The 20,835-nt window shown below is 37.6% G+C and overlaps 1 protein-coding gene and 2 pseudogenes across 1 annotated transcript in view; all 3 read left to right on the plus strand.

Annotated features, from left to right (window-relative positions):
* The window catches only part of LOC113678410 (uncharacterized), a 182,325-nt gene that overhangs the window by 23,179 nt on the left and 138,311 nt on the right, over positions 1–20,835 (plus strand). The window lies entirely within an intron of this gene.
* Positions 9,229–10,169, plus strand: LOC149038278 (melanocortin receptor 4-like; annotated as a pseudogene).
* LOC149038279 (melanocyte-stimulating hormone receptor-like) lies at positions 12,507–13,437 on the plus strand (annotated as a pseudogene).

Here is a 20,835-nt window from a genome sequence, read left to right on the forward strand (position 1 = left end):
TGTTTTAAAAAATAAAGTTTCTTGCCGCTATGCTAAAATACAAGATGTCATGGTCGAAGAAAAGATATGCAAACAATTTTCTTTCATGTTTTCTCCTCTTGGTAATTAATATGAAGGCATCAGATAAAACTCAGAAGAGTAGTTTAAGAAATGTGTTTAGGCTGATGTTGTGTATTACGAAAAAATTATTTCGACTCATTTTTTCTATAATTAAAAGAAAGTGCTTGACGTTGATGTTGACGCCATATTGCCAAAAGAGACAGTTCAGTTTTAGTCTTGAATTTGTTTTGTCATCAGAAAATTATCCGTAAAGCTTATGTGAAGAAGTTTCTGTTACTTGTTCATTTAACTGAAAGTTACGAAAGTGTATGAAATAAAATTGACCATCTCTGTTTGTTGCTGAATTTTTTTTACAGATCGATCGATGTGCTGAAGTTATAATAACAACGGTGAAAACAAGTTTCACATCATTGTGTAGAGGTCACCATATGTTCAGTTTGTTGCTGGTGTATCTTTAGGTTTTCTCTGAGTTTTACGGATTTTATCTCCTCCATTTCCGAGCGATTAACTGCTGTCCAAAAGTTCCTCAAACGTTTTTTTTTTAATTCGTTTTCAAAGCTTTTGTATGAGCTCAGAATTTGCTTCAATGCCATACCATCTAATTATCGCCCTAAACACATGTATATGTACCCATTGAAGAAGTGATAAAATAGATTTTTAAGACTTAGGAGTCCCATATCATATTGTAAAACAAAAAATATAGTTCACGTCTTTGTGTTTGTCAAGGGAATTCCCTTTGAGTGCTAATTTGAAATTAAACTGAAACGTTATTTACTGAAATCAACAGCTGGCTGCGACGAACATGTTCTTGTTAAATTTTCAAGGTACTAAATTATCAGAGAGGATCAGAAAGAAAATTCTCTGGGAAAGAACTCTTGTTAAAGGAGGGATTGACGCATCTTTTAACGATTAAATCTTTCCTCTGGCTTTTTTTTCAGCTAATCCTCTGTTGGTAAATTAAATTACTGATTTGAGGCCGGAATAAAATGTTTAATCTATAGTGATCTGATTTAATCTATAGTGATCTATAGTATCTGTGGTGGTTAACTAATTTTCCCTAATCTTTGACAGGGTATTTTTAACAATTGCTTCGTGCGTCAGTGTGCGGTCATTAATATACGATGCACACAGGAAGTTTGGAGAGCTGGAAAGATACGTTGGAGTTGCTGAACAAGCAACCAAGAGTGATCTTACGTTCACAAATAATAAATGCTGTTAATGTAGATTTAACTAGGTGTAGGTTTTAACCTCGACTTCCTCTCGGGAATTATTCAACAATATTCACTTCATCTTTGGCAAATAATTGTTAAATATTTTTATCGAGTGTTGATAGTTTTTAAGTATCCATTCCTTCATTTTCTTTCTCGATCAATAGATAATCATTTTCCCTTAAGCATAGCCATATAACTCTGGTTACTGGAGGAGAATGACTGGTCGCCCAGGGGAATTACGACATGAAGAATTCAGTCACTGCTGTATACATGAAAGCTTGCTAGAAACCAAACTATTTTTCTTCTCTTTACGCAGACGAGACGTTAGCAAAGAAAAATTTAGGCGAACTTTGTTTTATAATTTTTCCAGGACAATCACTTAAATGTGTTTGGCGAAAGGGGGAGAACAAATAAAGAATGTAAAAGAAACGGCGAAAAATTGTTTGAACACGTAATTTCTTGCTTTTTTTTAGTTTCGTTCTTCTTTTGTCGGAGACGAAATGGAGGTAAAAGAGCCACAAAACGTTACTAATTACACAGTTGCATTCAAATGTCCTAAATAAATCATCTGTAGCCATGCATTAATTTTGAATCGTTGTACAAATTCAAATTACTGGACTGATTGTTATAGGTTTGACGTCCTTAGCTTAAACTTTTATTTTCAGCTTGCTGAGGCCTATATTAATAAAACAAGGTTGTATAAACATCGGCCTTCGATGGTTTTAGGTTTCATTATCAGCACTGCGGCACGGCGTTCCTTCGCCCCCGAGTCGTGTTACTCGAAGCCTCAAACTTATTCACGGGCGAAGTAACTCGTATTGAAGCCTTTATAGTGAGTGCCTTCTCGCAGGCTAAATAAAGCGGATTGTTTGTTGCAACATGAAAAAAAATTGTCTTAAAGATGTCTTTAAATATTTGTCTCTTATTCTTATTTCATAAGTGATTTATATGACAAGTTAGGCACAAAAAAGACTTTTTTGACACAGCAGACATCATCTGACGTATTTTAACGATTAAATAATAGTGAGGAAGCTTTTACATGATTGCTATGTAGCAAATAGGGTTTAAGTGATCGTCGTTGTACAATTGCTGCCTTAACGAAATATTTTTCTCGCTGCAATCATGACAAGAAACGGGAAACGAAAACAGAATAAAGTCGACCGAGCTTTTTGGAATTCATAATCTACCACCATACAGGGAATATTTCTCCAAGTGATCATCGTCCCAAAATAATGACATTATATCTAAATAAACCGGCAATTCTCTTATTCTCCATCTCTATAAAAAAATTACCCTGTTTACTTTATTATTGGAAACTAATTGTCATGACCAAAGGAGAATTGTTAATTGCTCAAGAGTATCGCCTGAACAACAACCAAATAACTTCCCTTTACATGTAAACTTAGTTGATATGGAAATAAATTATTTTCTCGTCATAATTTGAACAAGACATTAGAAGCAAACAAATTGCAGATAGGTTCTAGAAGGCCATCTTTCGTTCGTCATTATCCAGGATAATCATTATAAATTTGCTGGCCAAAGAAAAAGGACAACAGTTGAAGTGAAAGAGGAAATTGCAGAAAATTGTTTGCTGGCGTAATAACTTGATCTTGTTACTATTTTGTTTTTAGTTCTAGTCGGATACGAAACGGAGAGAAAAAAAGCCACACAGCGCAATTAGATAAACATTTAATTTCAAATATTTTGAAACAAGTTTGTATATGTGGCTGTACATTAATTTTAAATAGTTGTGTAGTCTACGTAGTACAGTCGGTGATTCTCACGAATTCAATTTTTCTCCTACAACAATTGACATCGCCAGCTTGAGCTTTTGCAGTTTTAGCTTTCCATCACTGATAATAATTCAAGTCTTAACATAACGCAAAAGATATGGACCGTTGATTAGCATCCATTATAATGGAATTTAATTCTGATAAAGAGCGACTCTTTGCCGCACTGTAAAAACATTGAAATAACAGATGTTTCTATATTTGCCTTTAATTGCTATTTCATAACAGAGGCACCCAAAGGTTCTCGGGAAAAATAATTTTTTTGACCCAACAGAAAATTTTTTATACGATTGTCAGTTAGGAAGCAAGGGAAACGCCGAAGACAGAATTATGTCCACAACAAATTTCAGTAGCGGTGGAAGTCACACGAAATCATTTCAAGAACTGCAATGCTCTCCCTCTTTGGTGGGTGGGCTTCAACAACAACTATCGATTTTCTTCGTAGTGGTTGACATTTTCCTCTCCATTACGGCATTTGCTGGGAATTCTCTCATCCTTGTTGCCCTTTCCAAAGAATCTTCCCTACATCCGCCTTTCAAACTCCTGTATCGTTGTCTGGCAACCACTGATCTGTTGGTTGGGCTTGTTCCCCAGCCTGTCAATGCTCTCTGTTGGGTGTCCGTGTTTCAAGAAAACTGGAGCCTTTGTCGCTACGCATTTGACGCAACCAAAACCATAGGCTATGTATTGCTTTTAGTGACTCTGATGACGATGACGGCCATAAGTGTGGACAGACTTCTCGCCCTGATGTTGGGACTGAGATACAAACAACTTTGAAGCGCACGTATATTATTTTAACTACCTTCTGGGTTTTTAACCTTGTCGCCTCTTTTAGTGGATTTTTTCATCACCCTATAATCTTTCTGTACAGCTCCTTAGTTGTATAATTTTGCCTGGTAATATCACTCGCATCGAACGCAAAGATTTTTTGCATTCTCAGATATCATCAAGCGCAAGTGCGAGATAAACAGCCGGCGAGCCAAACAAATACACTGAACATGGCGCGATTCAGAAAGGCAGTAGACAGTGCACTGTGGGTGCAGTTAGCATTAGTTGTTTGTTATGTACCAGTATGTACAGTGAATTTGTGATCGCTCATACCAAAATATATTCATTACTCTTATTCGTCATAAATAAAGTAGCAATTATTTTACTTTGCTTCAACTCGACGTTAAACCCGTTCCTATACTGCTGGAAGATTAGTGAAGTGAGACAAGCAGTGAAGCAGACAATTAGAGAAGCACTTTGCTGAGTTAGGTTTTCCTCGAGTTCTTCAGACTTTGAAAGCAGAATCGCTAAGTCACGATTATTATTGGAGAGCAGTCGTTAAATACGTTTTTGGATAAAAGTAAATAAGTGGCTCAATAGAATAGTTGCACAGGCTGTTGTCAAAAGTCTTTATATCCCCGAGAACAATTTAACAACAGACTAGGTAACCCTAGCTATGTGTTTTTCAAAAGAAAGGTTTCTAACCGCTATGCTAAAATAAGAGATGTCACAATGCAAGAAAAGATATGTAAACATTTTAATTACATGTTTTCTCCTCTTTGCAATATCAATGCATCAGATGAAACTTCAAAAAGTAGTTTAAAAGTTTATTTCACGCATTAACGAAGTGATAAAATAGATATTTTAAGACTTAGGAGTCCCATATCATATTGTAAAACAAAAAATATAGCCCATGTCTTTGTGTGCCAATTCAATGTCAATTTGAAATTAAACTTAAACGTTATCTACGATAAACAGCAGCTGGTTTGCGGCAAACATGTTCTTGTTTAATTAGTTTAAATGATTCCGTCGCTATACTGAATTATCAAAGAGAATTAGAAGGAAAATTCCCTGGGAAGGATCTGTTGTTGAAGGAGGGATTGACGACTCTTTTAGCGATTAAATCTTTCATCTCGTTTGTCTGTCATCTAATCCTCCGTCGATAAGTAAAATGACTAACATGAAGTCGGCATAAAATATTGAATCGATAGAGAGTTATTTTTCTGCTAAAAGGAAATTTGGTTTGACTCCAAACTTAAAACGAGGCGGCGTGTCTGTTGCGGTGAAGTAATTTCTCCTTAACTTTGACAGGGTATTTTTAAGAATTGTTTCGTGCGTCAGTGTGCGGTCATTAATATATGATGCACGCAGGACGTTTGGAGAGCGTGAAAGATACGCAAGAGTTGCTTAACACGCAACTAAGAGTGATCGTAGGTTCATAAATAATAAATGCTGTTTATGTCGGTTTAACAAGGTGCGGGTTTTAATTCAACTTCGCCTTATGAATTACTCAACAATATTCACTTCATCTCCAGCAAATAATTATGAAATATTTTTATCGAGAGTTGATAGTTTTTAAGTATCCATTCCTTCCTTTTCCTTCTCGATCAATAGATTACTGGACTGTTTGTTATGGATTTGACATCCTCAGCTTAAACCTATGGGGAGAATATTTCAATTTAATTACCTTTCAGTGCTAGTTGGTGCTGAAACTGAAATTCACTGATTGAGATTAAAAACTTGTCGCAGTCCACCCAAACGCTTTAGTAGTTCAATAAGCTGCAGTCGCTGTTCGGAGGAAATGAAAGTTTCCTGGATAAAACTCCTACTCTGTATCAAAGAATTGGATGAGTTGTTGGTTTGTCTATCAGCAATTTTCCCGTCCAAAAATAGAACAACGGATCTATATATTTAAACTTATTTTCGAAAATATTGCTATTTGAAAAATATATTAAATAGTCTATATGTATATTTTCTTTTCTCAACACAAAGTGTCTCTTTCTGATGAGAAAAGAAAAGACATATTTATTTATGGTATGTATTTCCAAATATGAAAGGTTTTTAAAAACGGGTATTTACATATATGTATAAAGCCGAAAGAGACGCAGTCATGTAAACGAGGCCTAATACAAGTCTGAATCTGCCGTGGCAAGCAGGTGTCTTCTTAACAACTTATTCGTTCCTTAGTGTCCGTAATAAAGCACGAGGCAATTTTAGAGAGTGTGAAATATGGGTCAGGGTTGGTAAAGACGAAGCTTCTCCTAGAATGTTGATAAGCTTTGAGCACCCATCTCTTCATTTTCCATCTCGGTTAATAAATTATGCTGTTTACTTTATTACCGGGAACTACTTGTCATCCCCTGAGGAGAGTCATTAATTGCTCAAGAGAATCGCAGGAGCAAAAATTTAATAACTTTCCTTTCACTATCGCAGAAAATGGTTTGCTGGCGTGATGACTTGATCTTGTTACGATTTTGTTTTTAGTTCTAGTCGGATACGAAACAGAGAGAAAAAAAGCAACAAAGCGCAATTAGATACACGGTGAATTTAAAATATTTTGAAACAAGTTTGTATGTGTGGCCTAACATTAATTTTAAATAGTTGCATAGTCTACGTGTCGCACCATAAAAAAGACCAAATTAACAGATATTTCTATATTTACCCTTAATTTCTCTTTCATAGCTGAGGCACCCAAAGGTTCCCGGGAAAAAGTAATATTTTTGAGCCAACAGAAAATTTATTGCTGCATTGTAAATGTGTAAGTCTTTATGTGATTGTTCCCTAGGAAGTAAGGCTTCCGTAATCCTTTGCTACTATTTTTCGTTGCAAGAACAGAAACCTACAAGAAAAGGGAAACACCGAAGACAGAATTATGTCGACAACAAATTTCAATAGGGGTAGAAGTCACATGAAATCATATCAAGAACTGCAATGTTCTCCCTCTTTGGTGGGTGAGCATCAAATACTATCAAATTGTTTCGCAGCAGTTGACATTATCCTCTCCATCACAACATTTCTTGGAAATTCTCTTATCCCTGTTGCTCTTAATCTTCCCTCCACCCGCCGACCAAACCCCTCTATCGTTGTCTGACGATAACTGACCTGTTGATTGGTCTTGTTGCTCAGCCTCTCCGTGTTACTTATTGGATGTCGGTGGTTCACAAACATTGGAGTCATTACGCAGGGGATGCGGCCTACATTACAGGAGTACATGTGGAGTTTCTTTGCTGACGATGGCGGTGATAAGCGCGGACAGACTTCTCGCCCTGTTGTCGGGGCTGATATACAAAGAGATTGTAACTTTTAAGCGCTTTGCTATCATTATAGCTAGCTTTTAGGTTTTATGTCTTGTCGCCTCTTTAAGCACCATTTTCGATCGGCGAACAACCGTTTTGTATCCCTTGATATTGATACCACTCTCGCTGCTTCTTTCACTCGCCTCGTGCACAAAGATATTTCGCACTCTCAGACATCTCAGGCACAAGTACAAGATCATATTCAACAACAGCTGAGCCAACCAAATGTACTAAACATGGCGCGATACAGAAAGTCAGTGCACAGTGCACAGTGGGTAGAGTTAGCATTAGTTGTTTGCTAGACGCCATGCTATATAGTGAGAATTATAGTCACTTATAGCACAACATATTCATCACACTAAGTCGTCATATTGCAAATGGCAACTTCACATCATTTCACTGCACGGGAAGATATGAACTCAATAAATTGACCTCGCTCCCAATGTGTGGCTTCATAGCTCAGTTGGTAGAGCATCGCACCGGTATTCGCGGAGGTCACGGGTTCGAATCCCGTTGAAGCCCTGATTTTTTTTTTTTCAGGCTTCTTCTTTCCAATTGCTTAAATTGGAAAATTTACTGCGATGATCACATTTCACTTTTATCTTAGTATCCTTTAATTCGACGTTAAACCCGTTCCTATACTGCAGGTGAAGATTGCTGAAGTGAGACAAGCAATGGAGCAGACAATCAGACAAGCACTTTGCTGTCCATGGAGTTAGACCATTCTCGAGTTATTCATGATCGTATAAGTACCTTCAGTGCAAAGCTGACCGATAGAGAACGCTTTCCACTTAAATTTTTGCTCGAGGTATGTCGCTGGTGTTTTTTGCTAGTCGCGTGAAACAAAGTAAAGGAAAAGTAATGAAGACACAAACCAAACCTTTTATAAAGTATTTTACATGCCACTGAACTTTACTTTGTATGCATCAATTATTAACTGAAGGAAAGATATACGTGCACAAGAGAATATATAATCTCCTATAATCTCTTGACGTAAATTATACTCTCATGAATGTTATTATAAGAAAGCGAAAGAAACAATGGCTTTAATTTATCCACCTGTTTGGTAGATGAGTTGTATCAAACAACAATTTTTTTTTTCTGCGGTTTACATTCTCCTCTCCATCACAGCATATCCTGACAACTTTCTTGTCCTTGTTGTAAACAGTTGTAAACTTAATTTTGTTTTGTCATTAGAAAAATATCCATATTGCTTATGAATGTTTTAAAATGTAATTGATAATGATATAATAAAACAAACATTGTGTAAGTGGGTGCATGGATTTAAATCAAAACTTTCCTTTTCTTATTGAATTCTTTTCAAAACCTTTAATTTTCCGAGATTAAACGTTATACTCCATGTTCTCCGCTTAGCTGAACGTGAATTTCTACGTACCTGAGAAGACGGCGTTTAAAATAATTGTGAAATGCTTATAGTATCACAGATGTCTGTCTGTACGTTTGACTCTTAAGGCTCATTTGTTCCTATTTTGGTGATTTTTCTTAATGAATTTTCATTGATAGGGAGCTAATCAAGTGTCCATATCATCTATGTGAAATTAATACTTCAATCATTATCAGCCTCGACAAACTGAAATTACGAAGATCAAGCTGGCAACTTTGAATGATGTAAGAAAAAATTGGACTCGTGAAATCTCCATATGCATCAAACCATGAAAACGTGAATTAAAAAGAAGCTTGAATCTGAGGGATTGTTGGTTATAACATTTTTATTTAAAAAACTGATATTACATAATTATGTCTCTATTTTTTCTTTTTATTGCTATTTCATCCGTGAGGCACCCCACGGGTTCCAACGGTCAATCCGTTAAAAAAAGGATTGTTTTTCGCCTTCTGAAAAAATGATATCACAGTTGTCTCTCTGTTTCATACAAGAGGCTAGTCACAGGTTCTGGAAAAAAAAATCAACTCTTTGGCAGAACAGAAAATTTGCTTACGTACTTTGAATGAGTAGACGCTGATGAGGAAGTCGTTATGCGTTCATTGAAGTTTCAGTCATCGTCGCTGGCGTGTGCTGTTTAAACAAAAGATTTTTCGTTGCCAGTTGCCGCAGCACAAGAAAAAGAAAACGAATACCGAACAATGTCGACAACAAAGTTCACTAGCGGTGGAACGCGGACGAAACCATTTGAAGAACTTCTATCCACCCCATCTTTTGCAGTTGGATTACATTAAAGATTAACTTTTTCCTCCACAGTGCTCATTCTCCTCTCCATCACAGCATTCCTTACAAATTCTCTCATCCTTGTTGCCCTTCACAAGGAATATTCCCTCCACCCGCCGTCTAAACTCTTGGACCGTTCTCTGGAAATAACTGACCTGTTGGTTGGTCTTGTTGCCCTGCCTCTCTATGCAACTTATTGGATGTCTTTGGTTTAGGAACACTGGAGCCTTTGTCGATACGCATTTAACGCAGCCTACATCACGGGCTCTGTATTGTTCTTAGTGCCTTTGATGACGATGACGGCCATAAGCGTGGACAGACATCTCCCCCTGTTGTTGGGGCTGTGGTACAAACAAACTGTAACTTTGAAGCGCACATATATCATTGTCGCTACCATCTGGATTTTAGCTCTTGTCTTTTCTTTATGCGCTTTACTTGATGACTGTAGAACTTTTTTCCACCGTCTCATAACTTTACCACTTTGCCTGGTTATTTCACTCGCATCATAAACAAATATTTTTCGCACTTTCAGATATCATCAGGTTCAGGCAGATCCCGTTTAACAACAGCCGAGCCAACTTGATGTACTAAACATAGCTCAATACAGAAAAGCAATGTATAGTGCACTGTGGGTGAAGTTAGCATGTTTGTTTGTTTTGCACCATTCTTTATCGTGGTAACCGCGATTGCACACAGTAAAACACATTCATCGCATTTGGTCATCCCAATTGGAATAACCGTTGTCTTGGTTTACTTTAACTCTACGTTAAACCCGTTTCTTTACTGCTGGAAGTTAAGGGAAGTAAGACAAGCAATGAAGCAGACAATCAGACAAACACTTTGCTGTCCTTGGGGTTAGACCATCTCGAGTTTTACCCGATCGTACTGGTACTTTCAGTTCAAAACTGACTGATAAGGAAGCTCGTCACTCAGATATGTATATGTTTGCTCGAGGTCTCACATTTGCATTTTTTCGCAACTTAACAGCTAAAGCCGGGGAAGACAATGGAAACGGTAACCATAAACTTTTAAAAATGTTTTTAATGCTACCACAAATTATCATGAATAGATCAATTCATAATTTAAGGAAAGATATGCGCGCGCATGATCATACTCTCAGGTTTGTTATTATAGGAAAGCGTAAGGAACAACATTGAAGAAAGAACAATTATTACAAAGTTCTCTTTCATGTTCATCTTTTTGCTGAAATTATATGCTGAAGGGGAAAAGGGAATATTGAATGAAAGAAATTATTGACTTTTAAAAATATTCGATAGAAAGGGTCGCTTTATATTCAGTTTGTTACTGGTGTATTGTTTAGCTGTCTCCACGTGATTTTGATTCTATGTTTAACATTTCCGAGCGATTAACTGTCCTAAACTTTCCCCTATATTTCTTTCAAGTCGCCGGTTTCATGAAGTTTTGTTGAAGTCAGAATTGACCAAAATACAGCGGGAATGTTTCCAATTGATTATCGGGCCTAGAAATAGCAGTACATACATACTGAATAAAGAGGTAAGTTTCTAAAGAAACCGTGGTGCTGCGTCTGTGGGAGAGTATAGCAGGTAATTTAGTGTTAACAACTGAGTTGAAAACGTAAATTAGCCACCGTAAAAGGTAAAAAAGCTGACGTTTCGAGTGTTAGCCCTTCGTCAGAACGTTTTCAACTCAGTTGTTAACACTACAGTACATACATACTGCTTATTTCACTACTTAAAAAAATGGCAGTCGAGTTCCTTTATTGTATTAAAAAAGAGCAAGTAAGCTGATGTCTTCATGTTTGCCAAGGGATTTGACTTTAGTGCTAATTAATTTGTACTCGAAGTAAATTTTACTGATTGAGGTAAACAGCTAATAGCAGCGAATTTAATCACAACGGTCAAACAATGCGCATGCACGCGTTTTCAAAAGAATACGAAGGATTTTTAAACGCGTTTAATGCGTAAAGTGAAGAAGGAAAGGTTAAATTCTTATCTATTTCAAATTGAATGCGTAAAACAGTTGAAAGAGGGGTTTCCGAGAAAGCTTTAATCTTGGTCTTATTTTATATATATCGTAACTTATTTTTAACGCAGACGCTTTATAACGGCGATAAAGGCAAAATACAGAACCTTTCTTTTACCCTCGCCAGATCGGCCAAGCTTACGACTCCATCACGCCTCTAAGGAAAGTGTAAAAGAAAGTACGATATTGTAAACTATCACAACATGCACAAGAATCAAATAAGTTGCTGCATTTATATAACAATGAAGGCACTCGTGGGGTGTGCTTCTCAGCTATTTTATCATCGATGAATAAAATAACGTATTAAAAGTTAAAACGAATAACGTACAGTCGAAAGAAAAGTAAATATGTTACGCAACGAATAATTAAGTATTAAATTTCGTACTCAAAACGAGGCCGAAGTTGTCATGGCTGGATGATGTCTCCTCAGCTTCCTGCGAGCTTCATATCTTAATTAATTAACCCTTTAACTCCCATGAGTGACCAAGACAGAATTTCTCCTTACAATATCAATACAAAATTAACCAGATAAGAGGTGAGACTCAAGATAAATCTCCATTTGGGGATAATTATTTGATCCAATACTGTATTCTCTGGACTAACATTATAAGAATTGTATGACTGATACTAAGGAGACTTACAAATTTGATCTGGGAGTTAAAGGGTTGACACACACTGTTTACTGGTTACAATGCAGTCGCTATTCGGTTGGTGCGACACAGAGAGGCTGTGTACAGTGCACTGCGGGTGCAGTTAGCGTTAGTTGTTTGTTGCGCACCAATCACTAGTAAAACATATTAATGGCACTTTGACGTTATCAGTTGTCTTATTTTACTTTAACTTGAAGTTATATCCGTCTTTTGGAAAATTGGGGAAGTAATGCAAGCAGTAAAACAGACAGTAAGAGCAGCACTTTGCTGTCCGTAGCTGATAATGATTCAAGTCTTAACTTAACGCAAAAGATATGGACCGTTGATTAGAATCTCATTATAATGGAATTTGATTCTGGTAAAGAGCGACTCTGCCGTGCTGTAAAAACACTGAAATAACAGATGTTTCTATATTTGCTTTTAATTGCTATTAACTAACAGAGGTACCAAAGGTTCTCGGGAAAATTGATTCTTTTTACTCAACAGAAATTTTTTTATGCGACTGTCAGCTAGGACGCAAGAGAAACGCCGAAGACAGAATTATGTCGACAACAAATTTCAGTAGCGGTAGAAGTCACACGAAATCATATGAAGAACTGCTATGCTCTCCCTTTTTGGTGGGTGGGCTTCAACAACAACTATCAATTTGCTTCTTAGCGGTTGACATTCTCCTCTCCATTACAATATTTCCTGAGAATTCTCTCATCCTTGTTGCCCTTTACAAAGAATCTTCCCTGCATCCGCCGTCCAAACTCCTGTATCGTTGTCTGGCAACCACTGATCTGTTGGTTGGTCTTGTTGCCCAGCCTCACATGGCTCTACGTTGGATGTCCGTGTTTCAAGAACACTGGAGCCTTTGTCAATACGCAAGGGACGCAGCCGACATCACGGGCTATGCATTTATTTTATTGTCTTTGATGACGATGACAGCCGTAAGCGTGGACAGACTTCTCGCCCTGTTGTTGGAACTGAGATACAAACAGATTGTAACTTTGAAACGCACGTATATTATTGTAACTACCTTTTGGGTTTTTAACCTTGTCGCCTCTTTATGTGGATTTTTTTGATCACCGTATAATCGTTTTGTACAGCAGCCTAGTTATATCAGTTTGCCTGGTAATATCACTCGCATCGTACACAAAGATTTTTCACACTCTCAAATATCACCAAGCACAAGTACTAGATCAACAACAGCCGAGCCAAACAAATGCACTGAACATGGCACGATTCCGAAAGGCAGTGTACAGTGCACTGTGGGTGCAGTTAGCATTAGTTGTTTGTTATGCACCAATATGGACAGTGGATATTGTGATCGCTCATACTAAAAAATATTCATTACTCTCAGTCGTCATCTGGAAAGTAGCAGTTATTTTACTTTACTTTAACTCGACGTTAAACCCGTTTCTTTATTGCTGGAAGATTAGTGAAGTGAGACAAGCAGTGAAGCAGACAATTAAAGAAGCACTTTGCTGAGTTAGGTCTTTCTTGAGTTGTTCTTCAGACTTTCAAAGCAGACTCATTAAGTCACGATTATTGTTAGAGCGCAGTCGTTAAATAAGTTATTGGATAAAACCAAATAAGTGGCTCAATAAAATAGTTGCGCAGGCTGTTGTTGATAGTCTTTATATCTCTGAAAATAATTTAACGACAGACTAGGTAACCACAGCTATGTGTTTTAAAAAATAAAGTTTCTTGCCGCTATGCTAAAATACAAGATGTCATGGTCGAAGAAAAGATATGCAAACAATTTTCTTTCATGTTTTCTCCTCTCAGTAATATGAAGGCATCAGATAAAATTCAGAAGAGTAGTTTAAGAAATGTGTTTGAGGCCGATGTTATGTATTACGAGAAAATTATTTCGCCTCATTTTCTCTATAATTAAAAGAAAGCGCTTGACGTTGATGTTGACGCCATATTGCCAAAAGAGACAGTCCAGTTTTAGTCTTGAATTTGTTTGTTTTGTGATCAGAAAATTATCCGTAAAGCTTATGTGAAGAAGTTTCTGTTACTTGTTCATTTAACTGAAGGTTACGAAAGTGTATGAAATAAAATTGACCATCTCTGTTCGTTACGGAATTTTTTTACAGATCGATCGATGTGCTGAAGTTATAATGATAACGGCGAAAACAAGTTTCGCATCATTGTATAGAGGTCACCATATGTTCAGTTTGTTGCTGGTGTATCTTTAGGTTTTCTCTGAGTTTTACGGATTTTATCTCCTCCATTTCCGAGCGATTAACTGCTGTCCAAAAGTTCCTCAAACGTTTTTTTTTTTAATTTGTTTTCAAAGCTTTTGTATGAGCTCAGAATTTGCTTCAATGCCATACCATCTAATTATCGCCCTAAAAACATGTATATGCACCCATTGAAGAAGTGATAAAATAGATTTTTTTAAGACTTAGGAGTTCCATATCATATTGTAAAACAAAAAATATAGCCCACGTCTTTGTGCTTGTCAAGGGAATTCCTTTTCAGTGCTAATTTTAAATTAAACTGAAACGTTATTTACTGAAATCAACAGCTGGCTGCGACGAACATGTTCTTGTTAAATTTTCAAGTTACTAAATTATCAGAGAGGATCAGAAAGGAAATTCTCTGGGAAAGAACTCTTGTTAAAGGAGGGATTGACGCATCTTTTAACGATTAAATCTTTCCTCTGGCTTTATTTTCAGCTAATCCTCCGTTGGTAAATGAAATGACTGATTTGAAGCCGGAATAAAATGTTTAATCTATAGAGAGTAATTATTTTGCAAAAACGAAAATTTTTCCAACTTAAAACGAGGCGGTTGTGGTGGTTGACTAATTTGTCCTAATCTTTGACAGGGTATTTTTAACAATTGCTTCGTGCGTCAGTGTGCGGTCATTAATATGCACGATGGACGCAGGAAGTTTGGAGAGCTTAAAAGATACGCTGGAGTTGCTGAACAAGCAACCAAGAGTGATCTTAGGTTCACAAATAATAAATGCTGTTAATGTAGGTTTAACTAGGTGTAGGTTTTAACCTCGACTTCCCCTCGGGAATTATTCAACAATATACACTTCATCTTCGGCAAATAATTGTTCAATATTTTTATCGAGTGTTGATAGTTTTTAAGTATTCAATTCTTTCATTTTCGTTCTCGATCAATAGATTATCATTTTCCCTTAAGCATAGCCATATAACTCTGGTTACTGGAGGAGAATGACTGGTCGCCCAGGGGAATTACGACATGAAGAATTCAGTCACTGCTGTATACATGAAAGCTTGCTAGAAACCAAACTTTTTTCTTCTCTTTACGCGGACAAGACGTTAGCAAAGAAAAATTTAGACGAACTTTGTTTTATAATTTTTCCAGGACAATCACTTAAACGTGTTTAGCGAAAGGGGGAGAACAAATAAAGAATGTAAAAGAAAAGGCGAAAAATTGTTTGAACACGTAATTTCTTGCTTTTTTTTTGTTTCGTTTCTTCTTTTGTCGGAGACGAAATGGAGGTAAAAGAGCCACAAAACGTTACTAATTACACAGTTCCATGCGAATGTCCTAAATAAATCATCTGTTGCCATGCATTAATTTTGAATCGTTGTACAAATTCAAATTACTGGACTGATTGTCATAGGTTTGACATCCTTAGCATAAACTTTTATTTTCAGCTTGCAGAGGCTGATAACGATTCAAGGCTCAACCTTACACAAATGATATTGAAATTTGATTGACAGCCTATATTAATAAAACAAGGTTGTATAAACATCGGCCTTCGATGGTTTCAGGTTCCATTATCAGCACTGCGGCACGGCGTTCCTTCGCCCCCGAGTCGTGTTACTCAAAGCCTCAAACTTATTCACGGGTGAAGTAACTCGTATTGAAGCCTTTATAGTGAGTGCCTTCTCGCAGGCTAAATAAAGCGGATTGTTTGTTGCAACATGAAAAAAAATTATCTTAAAGATGTTGCAATTAGATAAACATTTAATTTCAAATGTTTTGAAACAAGTTTGTATGTGTGGCTGTACATTAATTTTAAATAGTTGTGTAGTCTACGTAGTACATTCGGTGATTGTCACGAATTCAATTTTTCTCCTACAACAATTGACATCGCCAGCTTGGGCTTTTGCAGTTTTAGCTTTCCATCACTGAAAATAATTAAAGTCTTAACATAACGCAAAAGATATGGACCATTGATTAGCATCCATTCCAATGGAATTTAATTCTGATAAAGAGCGACTCTCTGCCGCACTATAAAAACATTGAAATAACAGATGTTTCTATACTTGCCTTTAATTGCTATTTCATAACAGAGGCACCCAAAGGTTCTCGGGAAAAATATTTTTTTTGACCCAACAGAAAATTTTTTATGCGATTATTTTTAGGAAGCAAGGGAAACGCCGAAGACAGGATTATGTCCACAACAAATTTCAGTAGCGGTGGAAGTCACGCGAAATCATTTCAAGAACTGCAATGCTCTCCCTCTTTGGTGGGTGGGCTTCAACAACAACTATCGATTTTCTTCGTAGCGGTTGACATTTTCCTCTCCATTACGGCATTTGCTGGGAATTCTCTCATCCTCGTTGCCCTTTCCAAAGAATCTTCCCTACATCCGCCGTCCAAACTCCTGTATCGTTGTCTGGCAACCACTGATTTGTTGGTTGGACTTGTTCCCCAGCCTCTATATGCTCTCTATTGGGTGTCCGTGTTTCAAGAAAACTGGATCCTTTGTCGCTACGCATTTGACGCAACCGAAACCACAGGCTATGTATTGCTTTTAGTGACTCTGATGACGATGACGGCCATAAGTGTGGACAGACTTCTCGCCCTGATGTTGGGACTGAGATACAAACAAATTGTAACTTTGAAGCGCACGCATATTATTGTAACTACCTTCTGGGTTTTTAACCTTGTCGCCTCTTTAAGTGGATTTTTTCATCACCCTATAATCTTTCTGTACAGCTCCTTGGTTACATCATTTTGCCTGGTAATATCACTCGCATCGTACGCAAAGATTTTTTGCATTCTCAGATATCATCAAGCGCAAGTGCGAGATAAACAGCCGGCGAGCCAAACAAATACACTGAACATGGCGCGATTCAGAAAGGCAGTAGACAGTGCACTGTGGGTGCAGTTAGCATTAGTTGTTTGTTATGCACCAATATGGACAGTGAATATTGTGATCGCTCTTACTAAAAAATATTCATTACTCTCAGTGGTCACACAGAAAGTAGCAGTTACTTTACTTTAACTCGACCTTAAACCCGTTCCTATACTGCTGGAAGATTAGTGAAGTGAAACAAGCAGTGAAGCAGACAATTAGAGAAGCACTTTGCTGAGTTAGGAGTCTTCGAGTTGTTCTTCGGACTTTCAAAGCAGACTCATTAAGTCACGATTATTTTAGAGCGCAGTTGTTAAATAAGTTATTGGATAAAAAAAAAATTATAGGCTCAATAGGATAGTTGCGCAGGCTGTTTTCGATGGTCTTCGTATCTCCGAGAACAATTTAACGACAGATTAGGTAACCCTAGCCATGTGTTTTCAAAAATAAGGTTTTTTGCCGCTATGCTAAAATACAAGATGTCATAATCGAAGAAAATGTATGCAAACATTTTGCTTTCATGTTTTCTCCTCTTAGTAATATGAAAGTATCAGATAAAACTTCGAAGAGGAGTTTAAGAGATGTGTTTGAGGCCGGTGTTGTGTGTTACGATAAAACTATTCCAAGTAGTTTCCCGATAATTAAAAGAAAGTGCTTGACGTCGATTTTGACGCCATAGTGCCAAAAGAGACAGTCCAGTTTAAGTCTTGAATTTGTTTGTTTTGTGATCAGAAAATTATCCGTAAACCTTATGTGAATAAGTTTTTGTTACCTGTATATTCAACTGAAGGTTACGAAACTATACGAAATAAAATTGACCATCACTGTTTGTGACAGATTTTCTTTTTTTACTTTTACAGATCGATCGATGTTCTGAAATTATATTGCCCACGGCGAAAAACAACTTTCACATCATTTGTATAGAGGTCATCATATATTCAGTTTGTCGCTGGTATATCTTTAGCTAACTCTAACCCTAAGCCATTTGTATAGAGATCATCATATGTTCAGACGGCAAAAAAACATGCGTTCACTGTTAATTTTCCGAAATGGTGAATGACTGAGAAATTCAACATTAAACTGACGTTTTCCGATATCGGAAAACGTGCGGCAAATTCATTGTTCACCCTCAGTAAAACTCAGGAAAAACACGAAGTTCATCGCAAGTTATCCAGCACCAGGAAAATACCAATGAATAGCCTGTTCACCTGAACGTTTTTCTATAGTTTTCCCGTGCGCGCGAACAAGGCATTTTCCAAGCGTTTTCCCACAGAATAACTAACAGTGAATGCCATGAAAACATGATGTTTGTCGATTGTTTTCCTGCTCCACGAAAACGCTATTGTATAGCTTGTTTTCCTGAACATTTTACTCAAGTTTTCCCGAGCGTGCGATCGCTGCATTTTCCGAGCGTTTTCCTTGCAGAATTATCAATGGTAAATGCCATGAAAACATGATGTTTGTCGATTGTTTTCCTGCTCCACGAAAACGCTAGTGTCTAGCTTGTTTTCCTGAACGTTATTCTATAATTTTCCCAAGCGCGCGAACGTTGCATTTGTCGAGCGTTTTCCTGCAGAATTGCAAACGGTAAATGCCAAAAAAACAAGAAAATCGTCGATTGTTTTCCTACTCCACGAAAACGCCACTGATAGCTTGTTTTCCAGAACGTTTTTCTATAGTTTTCCCGAGCGCGCGATTGCTGCATTTTCCAAGCGTATTCCCAGATAATTACTAATAGCATGAAAACATGATCTTTGTCGATTTTTTTCCTGCTCCATGGAAACGCTAATGTATGGCTTGTTCAACCGAAAGTTTTTCTCTACTTTTCCCGAGTACGCGAACGATACTGTTCTCACAGAATTGCTAACGACCGTGATTAAGAAATGAAGATGTGCTGTTCGTCTCTTGTTTCCCTGCTCTATGGAAACACTTGTGAACAGCTTGCATTGTTTTCCTGTAGCTTTTTGTAGTTTAATTAAGCTTATTGAGTCATTTGAGGGGATTGGATCATTTCAGGCAGTTGGGTCACTTGCACTGATTGGGTCATTTTCGCTGATGGCCACATGTTAGGTTCTGCTGTTTCAGAAAGTAAATGTTATTTGAAATTATTGGGTCATCTGAAACAGTTAGGTCACTGGAACCAATTTGGTCCTTTGAGGCAATTCTGTCATTTGGGCCAGTTGGATCATTTGAGGCAGTTGGCTTTAATTGGCTGGTTGGGTCATTAGAGGCAGTTGGGTCACTAGAACTGGTTGAGTCATTTGAGGCAATTCAGTCATCTGAACCAGTTGGTTCATTTAAGGCAGTTGGCTATTATTGACTGATCGGGTCATTTAAGGCAATTCAATCATTTGAGCTGGTTGGGTAGTTTAAGGCAATTTAGTCATTTGAACTGCTTGGGTCATTTGAGGCAATTTAGTTATTTGAGCTGGTTGAGTCATTTGAGGCAATTCAGACATTTGAGCTGGTTGGGTCACTTGAGGCAATTCAGTCATTTGAGCCAGTTGGGTCATTTGAGGCAATTGTGGTATTTGAGCTGGTTGGATCATCTGGGGCAATTCAGTGATTTGAGCTGCTCGAGTTATTTTTACGACGATTCAGTCATTAGAGCCAATTGGGTCATTTGAGGCAATTGTGGCATTTGAGGTAGTTGGGTCATTTGAGGCAATTCGGTCATTTGAGCTGGCTGGATCTTTGAGGCAATTCAGTAATTTGAGCTGGTTGGGTCATTTGAGGCAATTCAGTCACTGGAGCTGGTTGGATCATTTGAGACAATTGTGGCATTTGAGCTGGTTGGGTCATTTGGGGCAATTCAGTCATTTAAGCTGGTTGAATCATTTGAGGCGATTCAGTCATTTAAGCCGCTTGGATTATTTGAGGTAATTCAGTCATTTTAGCTGGTTGAGTCATTTGAGGCAATTCAGTCATTTGAGCCAGTTGGGTCATTTCAGGCAACTAAGGTATTTGAGGCAGCTGGATCATTTGAGGCAATTCAGTCATTTGAGCAGCTTGGGTCATTTGAGGCAATTTAGTCATTTGTGCTGGTTGAGTCTTTTGAGGCAATTCAGACATTTGGGCTGGTTGGGTCATTTGAGGCAATTCAGGCATTTGAGTCAGTTGGGTCATTTGAGTCAGTTGGGTCATTTGAGGCAATTGTAGCATTTGAGCTGGTTGGATCATTTGAGGCAATTCAGTCATTTGAGCTGGTCGAGTTATTTTTAGGCAATTCAGTCATTTGAGCCAGTTGGGTCATTTGAGGCAATTCAGTCATTTGAGCTGGTTGGGTCATTTGAGGCAATTCAGTCATTTGAGCTGCTTGGGTCATTTGAGGCAATTCAGTCACTGGAGCTGGTTGGATCATTTGAGGCAATTGTGGCATTTGAGCTGGTTTGATCATTTAAGGCAATTCAGTCATTTGAGCTGGTTGAGTCATTTGAGGCAATTCAGCCATTTGAGCCAGTTGGGTCATTTGAGGCAATTCAGTCATTTGAGCTGGTTGGATCATTTGAGGCAATTCAGTCATTTGGGCCAGTTGGGTCACTTGAGGCAATTCGGTCATTTGAGCTGGTTGGACAATTTGAGGCAATTTAGTCATTTGAACTGGTTGAGTCATTTGAGGTAATTCAGACATTTGAGCTGGTTGGATCATTTGAGGCAATTCAGTCATTTAAGCTGGTCGAGTTATTTGAGGCAATTCAGTCATTTGAGCCAGTTGGGTCATTTGAGGCAATTCAGTCATTTGAGCTGGTTGGGTCATTTGAGGCAATTCAGTCATTTGAGCTGCTTGGGTCATTTGAGGCAATTCATTCA

The sequence above is a fragment of the Pocillopora damicornis genome, chromosome 11 (assembly GCF_964200805.1).
Source record: "Pocillopora damicornis chromosome 11, jaPocDami1.2, whole genome shotgun sequence".
Taxonomy (NCBI): Eukaryota; Metazoa; Cnidaria; class Anthozoa; order Scleractinia; family Pocilloporidae; genus Pocillopora; species Pocillopora damicornis.